General features: G+C 38.0%; 1 protein-coding gene across 45 annotated transcripts in view; it reads left to right on the top strand.

The window, feature by feature from the left end:
• PTPRD (protein tyrosine phosphatase receptor type D) overlaps positions 1–14,819 on the top strand; it is a 1,187,151-nt gene that overhangs the window by 298,179 nt on the left and 874,153 nt on the right. For 44 of the 45 annotated variants that reach the window (XM_039567532.1, XM_010392896.4, XM_039567544.1 and 41 more), the window contains one exon: positions 840–947. The exons of the other annotated variant lie outside the window; for it this stretch is intronic. The gene's annotated coding sequence lies outside the window, so the exon portion shown is untranslated. The remainder of the gene's footprint in view (positions 1–839; positions 948–14,819) is intronic. 45 annotated transcript variants of the gene reach the window in all.

Here is a 14,819-nt window from a genome sequence, read left to right on the forward strand (position 1 = left end):
ATCTCTGTCCCTTCAGATATCTGCCCTTTGCCATGCTACCACTGCTTGTCCTTCTTCTGCCTGCAAATAGCTTTCATGAAGACTGATACTACAATTTTTTTCCCAGGAACTTAAGTTAGACTGATTGGGCTAGGATTTTTAGAATCTTCTGTTTCCCATCTTCTTGTAGATTGATATATATTATTATATTATATCATATTATGTCATATTATATCATATTATATCATATTATATCATATTATATTATATTATATTATATTATATTATATTATATTATATTATGTTATATTATTATATTAGTTTCCCCCATCTTCATTTCCTTTCAAAGGTGAACAGTGCAATTTAAAATTGAGAGACTTTTTCATTAATCTTTTGCTTTATAAATAATTTTATCATAAATTTGAAGACTATGGTCCATAATAAGGTGAAAAAAATTGGAAAAAAAAATAAATGGTACTTCAAAACCAAAATAAAAATGAAATTTTGGTATTTAGATACCTACATTAAATTACTTTGCTCTGAAACACTTATATTTGCTACTGTTAGGTTTTCTAACTTTAATTTCTTCAGCATCAACATTTAGAAATGCAGACGTTACATGAATAAACACATATATGAATAAATATACACTAAATAAATTATTATTTAGAGTACTTATTTATACGTGTATTGAATCACACAAGGAGAATTTCAAAGAGAGAAATATTTTTTGCTTCCACCCTTTGTGTAAGTGCTTAGATGACCCCTTAATGTGACAGGCTAAGATAATGTAATAAATGTCTTATTGCACTTGGAAGATAGGGAAGAAAAATAGTAATTGACACAGTATTTCATTCCAGGTGGGAGTAAAAAGCAACTGGTTTCCTCACCCTTTACAATCCAGTTAAGAATTTGACTGACAGAATGTTGGCACCAGCTGTGGCAGAACTGATCAGCCTCAACTCCAAGTAAGTGATGTCTTACACATTTGGAGATTAATTTCAGACCAAATTTACAAAGCCTGCTGATTTCTAGTGACAAACACAAATTGAAAATACACTTTCTATGTATATCTATGCTCTTACTGTAGAGCACTTTGATTTCCCTTGTTGTAGAATTCTTAAACACATCTTTAGATCAGTATGTAACTTCATCTGTTCATAATGTTATTTTGCAAATTTGATGCCATCTCATTCTGATTCCTCTTCCTTTCTAGACAGTCAAAAGCACTATCTGAAAGTAATGAAAAATAAAACATAAATATAAACATGAACATGGCGAAAATATTCAAAGATCAAGAAAATGTAGATAAATAGTAATCTGTTGATGTAGAACACAAACTGGTGAAAAAACCCCTAAGTGATAATATTTGGGTGCTAAATAAATTAACCTTACTTCCTACTGCATGTCTCATGGGAGACAACTGTGGGTGAAAGACAGAGTTAGAGGCTTTGGTTGTCCAAAAATTATCTCTGAGGGAGGTGCACATATTATGTTTCACATGGAAAGAGCTAAGCTGACAGCAGTGCTACAGTCACACATACAGGAATTATGCACACACATTAAAGTACATCTGTCATCCTTCTAGTCCTATATTTTTAATATTCATGGACACCAGTATCTCAGTTCTACTTGGAATTTTATTTTTCCTTGGTTTTCTTTCTTGATAGATATTGAGAAATTCCACTTTTCTATAGCTAGTAGGAAATTGTGGAGAAGATAAAGGCAGGATGGTTTTCAGTTTGTGGGATCTGCTTTTTACTCACAATATAATTTCTCAGTGAAAATCTATTTTCCTTTTTGAACAACTGCTAAGAAACCTGGATGATACTAGCCTGGGAAAAGAAGAAAAGTCTGAAAAAGAAAAAGGGAAGAAGAAAGAAAGGGGTGGTGAGGGCAGAGTATCAATAAAAGATGTTCATTCATCAGAGAGAAAGAAAAGACATGTTACTGTAAAATTGTTGAATGTCTGAAAATATGCTGGTGTCACTGCAAAACAAACAATTATCTCACACTGTTAAAATACTAGAAAGTTTGAAAATTGCTCAAAATCTATACATTTAGAGATATTTTTATAGACATAGTTTAACAGAGAAGCTAAATTCTTTTCAGTGGCTGTGTTTGTCTTGGATCATCAATTAGAAATACTGAAAAATTTGAAGGGATGTTTGTCTTCTTGGTCCAGTGCTAGACAAACCAAGCTAGGTTACTGCTCATATACAGTATTTCCTACATTGAATAAAAGAAATAGGACTCTTTACAGGTTCAAATTCATTTATTCAAATGTCTTGAATAAAGTGTGTTATTATTTGTTAGTAACTACTGAAAAAGATGAATCCTAGAAAGATCTTACCCTAAAAAACCCTGAGACTTTGAGAAGGAGAGTTCTTTATCATTATCTAATTAATGACAAGATGAAGCAACTAATAAGCAAGAGCCCATAAAATTTAGACATATTTTTACCAAAAGCCACTCTTGAATAGGATACATACTTAAAGAGGGGAAAGATCTCAAGCTAGAATATAATTATCTTGTGACCATTGCCTAGGTACCCTGGAGACTGGTAGACATACATATATGTATATGAAATATACATAACTTTTCTAGTTTCCAACTTATTCATTTCTGTTAATATTTTTCAGTTGCTTGTGAATGGAGCAGGTTGGGGTTTTTTTTAAAGTGTTAAAAGTGAAATCTTAGGAACCAATATTTTCTTCTGTTTTCTGCCACAAATCAGTCATTATTGGTATAAAGAGTAAGACTATTTTTAAAGTTGTTTACCCAATATTTCAATATTATGAGGTCAGACAAAGAAATCAAAAGCTTATCCAGTTCTCAAGCAGCAAAAAATTTTTACTTCTTAGATACATACATAATAAGCAGAAGCAATGTGGAGGTATGTTACCTATTTCTTCAATCACATGCAAGGTGAAATTAGCACCAGTGCTTCTGCAACAATACACTAAGTTTTATTGAATATTTCATCCATTCTATTTACTACATTATGCTAAAATTCTGTGTTTCACAAACAAAATATTTCTCAGGGGTGAAAAAAAATTATGGAATTATTGGCACTAATAAACATAGTAATGAATAAATGGAAATCTCAACACTCTGATGGGGAATTTGAATGGTATACACATCCCTTTAAGGTCATAGTTATTTACAGCAGCTTTATTTTACTTATTTCTGATTTTAAACTGAAATTATTAATTTAGAAATACCACAATAATCATACATAGCAGATAAGTAGCATCTTATATTTTAACATCTGTTACGTGAACTGTAGAACAGAGGTGGCTGTAGATCATAGACATTATTTAACAAACTTGGGAAAATCCAGGTCTGTGAAAATCATACCTATCCAATGTGATAGCCTTGATGAGAAACTGCAGACAGGCAAAGATGCCTGTACTTGATTACCGTGACTTTAGGAAGTCCTCTGATGCAACTTTCATAGTACCTTTGTTACCAGGTTGGTGATAAGCAACCTACAGATAAGCAACCTACAGTGTGAAAATGGCCTGGACTGCTGTTCTTACTATTGTGATCTATAGCCCAGCTAGAGACCAGAAAGCTGTGCTGTCTGTCTAGGAGAAATACCAAGACTAATAATGTTTAATGTTCTTCATTAATAGCCTGAAAATGGTGCAGATTTCACTCTCATCATGCTTGTAGAAGATCCAAAATGTTCATGAAGTGACCAGTATAGTAGAAGTTAGGGCTTTTGCAGAGACAAATTATCTGACAGGAGCCCCATGAAAATGGATGTGAAGTGCTGCATCTGGGAAGCAAGAGCAAAGGCTGATCCTGACCAGCTGGGGAGCTGCTCTGCAGTAACAGCTCTGGGAGCTTTGGGGCCACTAGGCTGTCCCCAAGGCATCAGTAGACCCAGAAAAAGCAGTTTCATACCCTGGACTGCATTAGCAAGGGTGCAGCTAGAAGATATGGAAAAGCAATTTTGCATTGCTATTCATACTGTAAGATCACATCTGTCAGGCTTTGGGTGCCACAGTATGAGACAGGCATCGATGTAATGGAGTTAGATCTGACCACTGTGGTCTGGGGGTGCAAGAAAGCCTGTGAGATGTTGAGATAGCTCTCTACTGTAACATATGGACCCCTTTTTATTTTGGATGTCAAGATAACCTTCTTGAGGCAAAGTATGAAAAGTGAAATTATCAGAAATTTAGGCTTGAATGAGGACATAATGCATATTGTAGCAGATTGCAGCTAAGTGCAACCCAGATTCATTTTACATTGGTATATATTCAGTATGTACCATTCAAATCGTTCCCAAGTATTAACTGGCCTGTAGTGAAAAAAATTCAGAATTAAGAGAGTGCAATGACTAAATTGTTAAAAAATTTTATATCTTCTGGAACACAAAAAAAATCAGATGAACAATGAGTGTGTTAAGTTACATATTTCACAAGTATTTCCAGTGAGCAAAGTACAAAAGCTAAAGCAAATGATCTTTTGATTAAAAATAAAATCTGTGTATGTTAATCAATTTGGTTTAACACTTACAATATGAGTGACAAAAAAATAAAACCTAGAAAAATGAAGGATATAAATCTTAAGACTATTGCTGTTCATGTTACAGCAATTTAAAATACCCCAACACCAAAACACTTCTGTCTCGGTCTCTTTCTACGCCATCTTTGTCCCAGTGATAGAATAAAAGGCAAGGGAAAGAAACACTGTTATACTCATTCTACATTTGGGAACAAGGTCACAGCAAAGTGAGCATTTGACATTAGGAGTATGCTATTAGGCCAGAAATGGAACCTGTTTATCTTGACCCTTGTTCCAGGGTTCCAGACCTCATCTCTAAGAAAGGTTAACACTTTGCATCTGTTAACCTGGATAACATCGGGATTAGATTTTCACAAGCTTTTAGTACCCTCACTGGACGAGGTCTTCTATTCTTTCCACAGAGAGCACTTATCTGATTATCAACTGATAGTCCCTGATTTTAATACATGCTGAAGGTCAAGGTTAACATTTTAGCAGCTTTCCTGAAGTTCTGTGTAATGACAAAATTTGACAAGGTTTAATTGGTTATGATTTGTCTCTTAATCTTGTAATCTCTTATAATTGTTCCATTTATGTGTGTAAAGATAACAGAATTTAGAAACATACTGAACTGACAATTCCCTTAGACACAAGAAAAGAGAAACTATGCATGTACTGAGGACATTTCTCTGAATTGATTCAAGTTATAAATAAAGGCAAGAAAAAAGCTTAACTTCTGTCTCCCTATTTTTTAGTGCTTTGAATAGGCAGGTAGTGAGTATGGGCAACAGTTCTTGTTACCAGTTTTGGAGTTGTTTACATGGTATCATCTCCAGTGTAAGAAGTTCTGTTAACTGTTTGTTCATCCATAATGAGTTTAAAAGTTATATATAGATAAAAGAGGAAACTGATTCCCTTTAAGCATGTTGAAAATTCTGTCTGCAGTTCTTAAACTAAGGCCTGTTAATATATTAAAATTAAGTCTTGACAGCATTTTACATAAGTTTAAAAGATCTTCTAAATAGTAGAGTGCTTATGTAAATAACATATTCTTAAAAGTCTTTGAAATCAGAAAATTTACAAAGATAGAATTTTAAGCACTTCTGCATATTTATAAGTGCAGAATTTGTTGATGGTTATTGTACTCGATGTGCAACACACATACAAACTACTCAATAAAGGAAGCAATCCAAGAGCAGACCAAATAAAGATGGCATGTGAATATAATGAGTATCAGTGCATGTAGAATCCTGACATCTTCTATTTTCATAATTCCTGTCGAGTGAAACTACTCTTCTTTTTATGCAAATGTGAAATTCAGGTGAGGAAAAAGCAATAAATTTCTCCTTAATTTCTCCTTTTCTTAAATATATGGGAGTCCCAGGAACTACTTTTCCAGATCCTATGTTAGGGTCTTGAAAATGAAGCTGTCCTTTGTGCAGGGCTGTCAGTAATAGAGAAAACAAGTGGTCCATTTTCATTTTCACACACAAATATTTGTATTTAAAAAGGGCAAAAATTTTTGGACACAATTTATAGAAATGGGAATACCAGTGTTTTTCTGTCATATTGTACAAACTGGTATCATGAGAAAGCTGCCATACATCTGTATTACATACATCTTATCATATGAATTTTTTACATATATTTTAAGTCAGGTAATATACCTGACTGAGTTCTGGGATGGGGTGTGCGTGTGTATGTGTGATATGAATTTGGGCAGATACTATTTGTTCATGCTTAGTTGATCTCAGAAGAGCTTTGTGCAGACATTCAAGCTGACAGTTTTCGTGCAAGGTTATTTACCTTCAGTTGAACATTAAAGTTGCAGCTAAAACTGTTCAGTCATATCCTAGGTGAAGCTTGAATAAAATATCTTGTTATGTCCATTATTTTTTAAAAAGTATACAGCTTTTACTTAAGATAAACTATTGCTTCTGTCATTAGAATGCAGAACGATGATTGACAAGGCCGTGGTTTGCTGTTGCTTCAATTTCTAGCAAAGATTGCTGCATTTTGCAAGGTGATTTGCTTCTGGAAATATCTGTGTACATATTCTATATAAAAACTCCTTACAAGTTTTTATCTTTATGAAGGATACCCCAATATCACACGGCTCCCACATGTAACTATGTAGTCTTTTTGCCTGTATGCTAAGGTGACAAAATCTTATTAAGATTGAAAAGGTAGAATTTTTTATATGTAAAAAATAATTTATTGTTAGTATAATTGTAATATTGAAAGTCTAAATAAAATACTATTGCTGGTCCAGGCCTTATTATGATGCAGAAGGAAAGAAAGCAAGTTTGCTGCTGACACCAAACTGAGAGGTACTGTGGCCTCTTGAGCAACAAGATCCCTTGCAGAGGGATCTGAATAGGTTGGAGCAGTTCTGGGTCCTACAATTTAAAGGGATTTAAAAATCTTTGAATATATTCAGAGGAGGTGAACAAAGCTCATTAGAAAGCTGAAAAACATGTCCTGTGAAGAATGGATAAGGACTTTAGGCTTGTCCAGTTTGGAGGAAAAGAAGCTGAGAGGTGACCTCATTGCTCTCTGCAGATTCCTGAGGAGAAGTGGAGATGGAGGTGCTGACTCTTTTCTCTGGGATCCAGTGATAAGACAAGTGGGGATGATTCAAAACTGTGCCAGGGGAATTTCAGACTGGACATTAGGAAGCAAATTTTTACCTAGAGGGTGGTCAAAGCCTGATCAGTTTTCCTAGAGTGGGGGTTGGTGTTCCAAGCCTGTCAGTGTTTAAGAGGCATTTGGACAATGCCTTTTAGTAACATGCTTCAGCTTTGGATCAACCTTGAAGTGGCTGAGAAGCTGGAGTAGATGTTTGTAGATCCCTTCCAAATGAAGTATTCTATTCTGTTCTAGTCTGTTCTAAAGAACAAAAAAACCATATATTATTTGAGGATATGTCTCCATAATCATCATAGAATTATAGAACACCAGATTAGAAGGGGACCTCAAAGATCATCTGGTCCAAACTTTCTTGTCAAAAGCATGGTCTAGACAAGATTGAATAGCATCCTGTCCATCTGAATTTTAAGTGTCCAACATTGTGGAATCTATCATTTCCCTGGAGAGATTATTCAGTGTAAGGAGCTTTGGGGTGTGGGTTCGGACGGGACGGTGACGAGAGATCTCTATAGGCAGATCTTGGAACATATGGTTTATTGCAAAGGGCGTGGGTATAGGGGCACTGTTTAGAGCTGCAGCTGGCAGCGCTGAGCAGGCCCAAGAGAGCAAGAGAGTAAGCGGGCAAGAAAGGAGAGAGAGAGGGAGAGAGAGAGTGTAAGAGTGTGCGAAGAGTAAGAGAGGAATGGAATAGTGAAGTCCTGGTTACAATACAATAAATCACCTTCTGTACTGAATATTCTAATTGTCACTAACCAATCTAATACAAGATACAAATCCTATAGCATTTACCTACAGCCTATAAGAGTTCTTCTATTACCATAGAGTGTTACATCTTAACTTCTAAAAACTACTCTTTGGACCCCTTCTGCTAAGCTAGTAGGGTCTGCTCTGACCCTTGGACCTGCCTGCAAGCAGAGGGTATTGTTCAATCAAGAGGGGATTACCTTCAGTCGGCCATACCATTGTTTTCCAGTTGTTCAGTAACTAAGACTTGGTATTTCAAAAGTGGCTTTCATTTCGATGTCGCCTGTAGTTTTCATATTCCCAAAATCTTTTGTCAGGCAATCATATTTATAAGGCTTTCCTGTTTCATCTTCCCCAACAATTCAGAAGTCTGATTGTTGTGAAAAAACTTTCCTCTTGCATATAAATCAGATTATCCCCTGAAGAAACTTGTACCCATTATTCTACATCTTTTCCATATGACTCCTTCTAAAAAGGGAATCTCCAACTTCTTTGTAGTCACTCTTTAAAGCTTCCTGGGTGGATGTTCTCAGGGCCCATCAATTTCAAGGGACCTGCTCAAGAGATCCAGTTCCTGGGAATAAAGTGGCAAGATGGACGACGTCAGATTCCCACTGAGGTCATCAATAAGATCACAGCAATGTCTCCACCAACCAATGAGAAGGAATTGCAAGCTTTCCTAGGTGCCATAGGCTTTGGAGGATGCATATTCCTGAGTACAGCCAGATTGTGAATCCTCTCTATGTGGTTACCCGCAAAAAGAACAATTTCCATTGGGGCCCCGAACAGCAACAAGCCTTTGCCAAGATCAAGCAGGAGATCGCTCATGCCGTAGCCCTTGGCCCAGTCAGGACAGGACCAGAAGTGAAGAACGTGCTCTACTCTGCAGCCGGGAGCCATGGTCTGTCCTAGAGCCTCTGGCAGAAGGTGCCTGGTGAGACTTGCGGTCAGCCACTGGGATTCTGGAGGCAAAGCTACAGAGGGTCTGAAGCCAACTACATTCCAACAGAGAAGGAAATCTTGGCAGCCTATGAAGGAATCCAAGCTGCCTCAGAGGTAATCTGCACTGAAGGACAACTCCTCCTGGCACCCCGACTACCGGTGCTGGGGTGGATGTTCAAAGCAAAGGTTCCCTCTACCCATCATGCCACCAATGCCACATGGAGCAAATGGATTGCTCTCATCACATAGTGCGCCTGTATCAGAAAACTGAATCACCCTGGGATTTTGGAAATAATCACAAATTGGCCTGAAGGTGAAAACTTTGGTCTCAGTGATGAAGAGGAACCAGAGCAAGTGACGCAAGAAGCTCCACCATACAACCAACTGCCATCAGAAGACACATGCTATGCTCTTTTCACTGATGGTTCTTGTCGCATCATAGGGATGAAACAGAAGTGGAAAGCAGCTGTATGAAGTCCTACACAATGGGTTGCAGAAGCTACTGAAGGAGAAGGTGGATTGAGCCAACTTGCCAAACTTAAAGCCGTTCAGCTGGCACTGGACATTGCCTGAAAGAGAGAAGTGGCCAAAGCTCTACCTCTACACCGATTCATGGATGGTAGCCAATGCTCCGTAGGGATGGCTGGAAAAGTGGGAAAAGGCTAATTGGCAGCACAGGGGAAAACCAATCTGGGCTGCTGAAGAGTGGAAAGACATCGCTGCCCGAGTAAGAAAGATAGTTACTAGAAAGTCCACCATGTAGATGCCCATGTCCCCAAGAGTAGGGCTAATGAGGAACACCGAAACAATGAGCAGGTAGATCAGACTGGAAAGATAGAAGTGTCACAGGTAGACTTCGATTGGAAACATAAAGGAGAGTTGTTCCTAGCTCAATGGGCCCATGATGCCTCAGGCCATCAGGGCAGAGATGCCACCTATAAGTGGGCACAAGACTGAGGGGTGGATCTACCCATGGACAGTATCTCCCAGGTGATCCATGACTGTGAGACATGCGCTGTGATCAAGCAGGCCAAGCGGGTGAAGCCCCTATGGTACGGTGGGCGATGGTCCAAATGGGGAGGCCTGGCAGATTGATTACATCACACTGCCTCAAACCCACCAAGGCAAGCGCTATGTGCTCACAATGGTAGAAGCCACCACTGGATGGCTGGAGACCTACCCTGTGCCTCATGTTACAGCCCATAAAACCATCTTGGGTCTGGAAAAGCAAGTCCTTTGGAGGCATGGTACCCCTGAGAGAACTGAATCTGACAATGGGACTAATTTCCAGAATAGTCTTGTCAACACCTGGGCCAGAGAACATGGCATTGAGTGGGTGTGTACCGCATCTTACCATTCACCAGCTGCAGGCAAGGTGGAATGGTGCAATGGATTGTTGAAAACCACCTTGAAGGCACTGGGTGAGGGAACTTTTAAAAATTGGGAGCAGCATCTAGCAAAGGCCACCTGGTTAGCTAACACCCGAGGTTCCACCAATAGAGCTGGTCCAGCCCAATCTGAATCCCTGCATACAGTAGATGAAGTCCCAGTAGTGCATGTCAGAGGTCCATTAGGAAAGACTGTGTGGATTAATTCTGCCTCGAGTACAGACAAACCCATCTGTGGGGTTGTTTTTGCTCAGGGGCCTGGTTGCACAAGGTGGGTAATGCAGAAAGACGGAACAACACGTTGTGTACTGCAGGGAGATCTGATGTTGGGTGAAAACCACATGTAATGTGAAATGCCTGTATACCACTGCTTGCTGAGTGTCACTGTCACTGTTTGTACATAGCTGTGTATATATATATATATGTATTAATGTGTGTGTGTAGAGTTAGAATATATTAGTTTGAGCATTGATATGGGATAAGGGGTGGAATGTCTTGGGGTGACTTTATGATGTGTATCCCCTATTGCTGCTCTATGCCCAGGAATTAACTTTGTGACTTTCTGTGCCTTTAAACTGAGCCTGGGAGGAGGGAGAGGGAAAAAACTGAGCAAACATTTCAAAGCAGTTGTTCAAGGACACAGATACACACTCCTCTGCTGCTGCAGTAGCAAGAGTGGAGGAAGCACCCTGCTTGCTTTCTGGTCAGCTTTTGGCTCCTTTTCTCTGGAGGGAGACGGAGAGTTAAACTTTGTTTTCCTGGAATTTCAGTTTTTCCTTTCTTCTCTTCTGGGCTGTTTCAACATCAGAATAGATCAGGGGAATTTTTCCACCAAAGCCCTGGAGGTGGGCCCATGACCCAGCTCCAAAGAGGAGGAGAGAGATTACACCTATGGAAGGACTCTGAAATTTCCCCAGGTTTCTCTCCACAGCAAGAGGTTTTATTATTTAGCATTATTATCCTTTTCCTACATGTTTGTTAAACAAATAGTTTTTATCTCCTTCACTTTCCTCCAAGGAAAATTTCTTTTTTTCCTGAACCTGGTGGGGGAGAGGTGGTTGTAGCCTGCCTTCTATCAGAGGATGTTTTTCCTCCAAATTTGTCCAAAGTGGCACAAGGGGTGAAGTTGATGTAAAATTTACTCACCAACTCTTCCTTCAGTTGTGGGAACCTAGAATGCAGAGAATATTTCTCTGCCTGATTTGAAAGGTTTTATCCCCCTGGACAGTACTGGTTTTGACCTTTGTCCATGGGAAAATCTGCCTAGACTCTGGGAAGAATTTGAATCTACAATGGTGTGAATTAGGTGATAGAATACTATGTGAGATTATCACAGGGTGAAAAATTTAGTTTTTAGGTCTATTTGCATAGTAAATAGATAGAAGTAGAAAACCTCAAAATGGAGGATAAGTTGTAGTTAAAAGCTTCTTTCTCCTTCTTCACTAATTCCATATTTTGCAGCAATAGTGGCTCAGGATGATTGGATACACAGTTCCTGTCTACGTGATTTAGGAACTTGTTGGACATTGGTAAAAAAGTGAAAATATCTTGCGTTTTAAGTTTTCATTGGGTAATTTACCTTTAAAAAGGCTGTGAAATCTTGATAAGGTGTCTTCTTGCTGCATTCTCTGCTCTGTGCTGTGTCTAGGCCATGCCAGTGGCTTGTACTCCTTAGATAAGAATTAATGAACACCTATCTGGAGACTGAGAAGCATGGAGTCCCATTCGCCTCCTTTTTTCTCCTGGCAAAAATCTGAACGTCTCCCCCATCAGGGAAGACAACAATTAATGACACGGACAGCGTTATTCAGTGACAGTGGGTTTGTGTTTATTTCAATCTGGACTTTTGCTCCCAGGGTCTAGCAGTAGCTGGTGCAGACAGAGGTGAATGAAGCATTGAGAACTTCTGCCTTTTCAGCATTTTTGGTGGATGATTTACCTCTCCTGTTTAACATGAGGCCAATATTTCCCTTCTGTTTCTGCTTGTCATTGAACACTTTCTTGTAGTTTTTGACATATCTGGTCAATACCAGTTTGAGCTGAGCTTTTGCTTTTGTAATGGCATCTCTGCACACCCTGGAAAAGCTCTTGTGTTTCTCAATGGGTCTTCATCTGTTTTGAAATTTTTGGTATGCTTCTCTTTTGGTTCTGATCAGACCAAAAAGCTTGTAGTTAAGCCAAAGGGGATCTCTTGCTCTGCCTACTTTAAAGTAGTAGTCCCCTTACCTTTAAAGGGGATTAACTGGTTTTTGCTTCCAGGAGTGCATTCTTGAAAACCTTTCAGCACTCAACAGCTCCTTTTTCCTCCAGGGAAGCTTCCACAGAATACCCCAACTGTGTTCTGGGCATGCTGAAGTTTGCTTTTCTAAAATCTTTGTCTTAGTACAAAATTTATGTGCTCCACTCGATCCCAAGCTCCAAAATATTGTGATCACTGCAGCTAAGATTTTGACTAACCAAGATAATTGCATAGCAGGTTTTCTTGGTTTGTGAGTAACAAGTCCAGCTGGGCCTCATTCCTGGTTGACACATCTAACATTTGTATGAGGAAGCAGTCCTCTTCACATTCCTGGAACTTGCTGGATTTTATATGAGCTGCTGTATTCTTCTTCCCACAAATGTCTGGGTTCTTAAAGTGCCCCATAAGAATCAAGTTATGTTGACCCAAAGCTTATAAGTTCTTCATAACTGTAGAGTCTCCAGTACAATCTGAACCACTTTTCTTGTTATTTACTCCCTTTGCTTCTCTACACTCCATTATGCACCCTATTTCCAAAGCCTCTGCTTTCATGTCAGGAAGCCCTCTTGACCAAATCATTATGAAAACCCCACAGATGTTACATACAGACTTTACACAGATGTTATTAAACTGTATTTAAAATTATGGTTTTATACTAAAAAAACCAGCACCAAACAAAAAACCACCTCCCACATACACATACAAGGAGAAAAAAATGCCAAAGCAAGCAAACAACCAAAAACCATCAAAAAACCTCAACAAACCAAAACCTCTGACTAAAATAAATCAGAGATAGGAAAGTCAGGAGAAAATATTATATCTGAACAAATTTAAGCACAACTTCAGGCAGCTCAAGGCTGTTTCAGATAAAGCAAGACTGATGAACTTAATTTATGAAAGTTTGCAAAATGAGCATAATACCTGTGGTCTGCTACTGGCAGTACTGAAGTTTTCATTTACGACAGTGAGTACTGTTCAGTCTGTAAGTACTTGTCCTAGTACTAAAGACTGATACATCATTATTATGAGAAAGAAATTTTCTTCTCTATGCTGCCAGTGTTTTCTATCTGATTTCTATCATAAAATGTTGGCTATTCATTAAATAAGCATTACCTCTGACATTAATTGCTTACATGTGAGACTTAAAAATGTCAGAACTGATACAAATAGCAAAATTCATTCATTTAAAGTATTTTTAAAAGTTTTACTTTGCCAACATATCCACATTTACTATGAAAGGCAGTGACTCCTTCCCTTATCTCTGAAGATCTCTGTTTTTCATTAGGTTTTATATTTTGCATATTCTCTTCTGTAACTTTTCTGTAATGTGCTTTACTCAAATTCAGAAGTAAATTTTTAACCATAAAGATTTGCTAATTTATTTCCTCTGAATGTAGGAGAAGTCACAAAAATGGTGTTGTTTTCACTTAAATATGTTGGAATAAAATACATACCACTTGTAGCAAAATGGTTTGTATTTTATGGAACAGAAAATAAGAGGAAACATTCTTGACTCTATATCTCATCTTTCTACATCTCCTTTTGACTCAAACCCTAAAATAAAAAGGTAACAAAATCTAAAATTGACATCCTCTTAAAGCTATTAAGTTTGTTATTTCTTTCCTTTCTGGTATTGATTTTTATTTTCATGTATGGATGAATATATTATCCATAGTAGTATAGCTGCTGGCTGAATTATTTCTAAAGAAAAGTTTTGTTCCTTCACTCAGGAATGTTTGCAGTAACTCACAGGAAAGAAATTCTGAATGAATTGTCTACATTGCAAATCAAACAAGCAAGCAGATATTTTACAAAAACGACCCCCCCGAAGATTTTATCTGTAGTCAGTAAGAATCTCACAAACCATTGTAGTTTGATGCTGTGTGTCCTTTTTTAAAAGCAGTTTAAATCTGACTTTCTGTTCTCTGTAAACCATTAGCATTCAAATAGTATCAGCCAGATTGGCAAGCAGCCTACATGCACACAAACACATCACTGCTTACTACAGCAAAAATCATGTTTAAACCTTTACAGCTTCAAAGCATATTAGCAGTAAATATAACACCTGATCCCTCCACCTCAACACATTTAGTGAGGTTGTGGAAAGCTCAGCAATGTTCCAAGAGAGCAGCTCATGCACTTGGGTTTTTTTCATTTGTCTTCGGAGGTCCCTTCTGAAATCTGTGTGAAACTTGTTCCAGACCTGGTGGGTTTCAGGTTTACCCATGAAACTCAGTCCTTGTAGGATAAATCACTTCTGTGCTGACCTATTGTATCATCACTGAAAGATCTCATGCAAACTGAACTTTTAGTTTGCAGTGGACCACAGTACAGTTCTTAGACAGATATACAGGCATTAA

This window comes from Corvus cornix, chromosome Z (assembly GCF_000738735.6).
Source record: "Corvus cornix cornix isolate S_Up_H32 chromosome Z, ASM73873v5, whole genome shotgun sequence".
Taxonomy (NCBI): domain Eukaryota; kingdom Metazoa; phylum Chordata; class Aves; order Passeriformes; family Corvidae; genus Corvus; species Corvus cornix.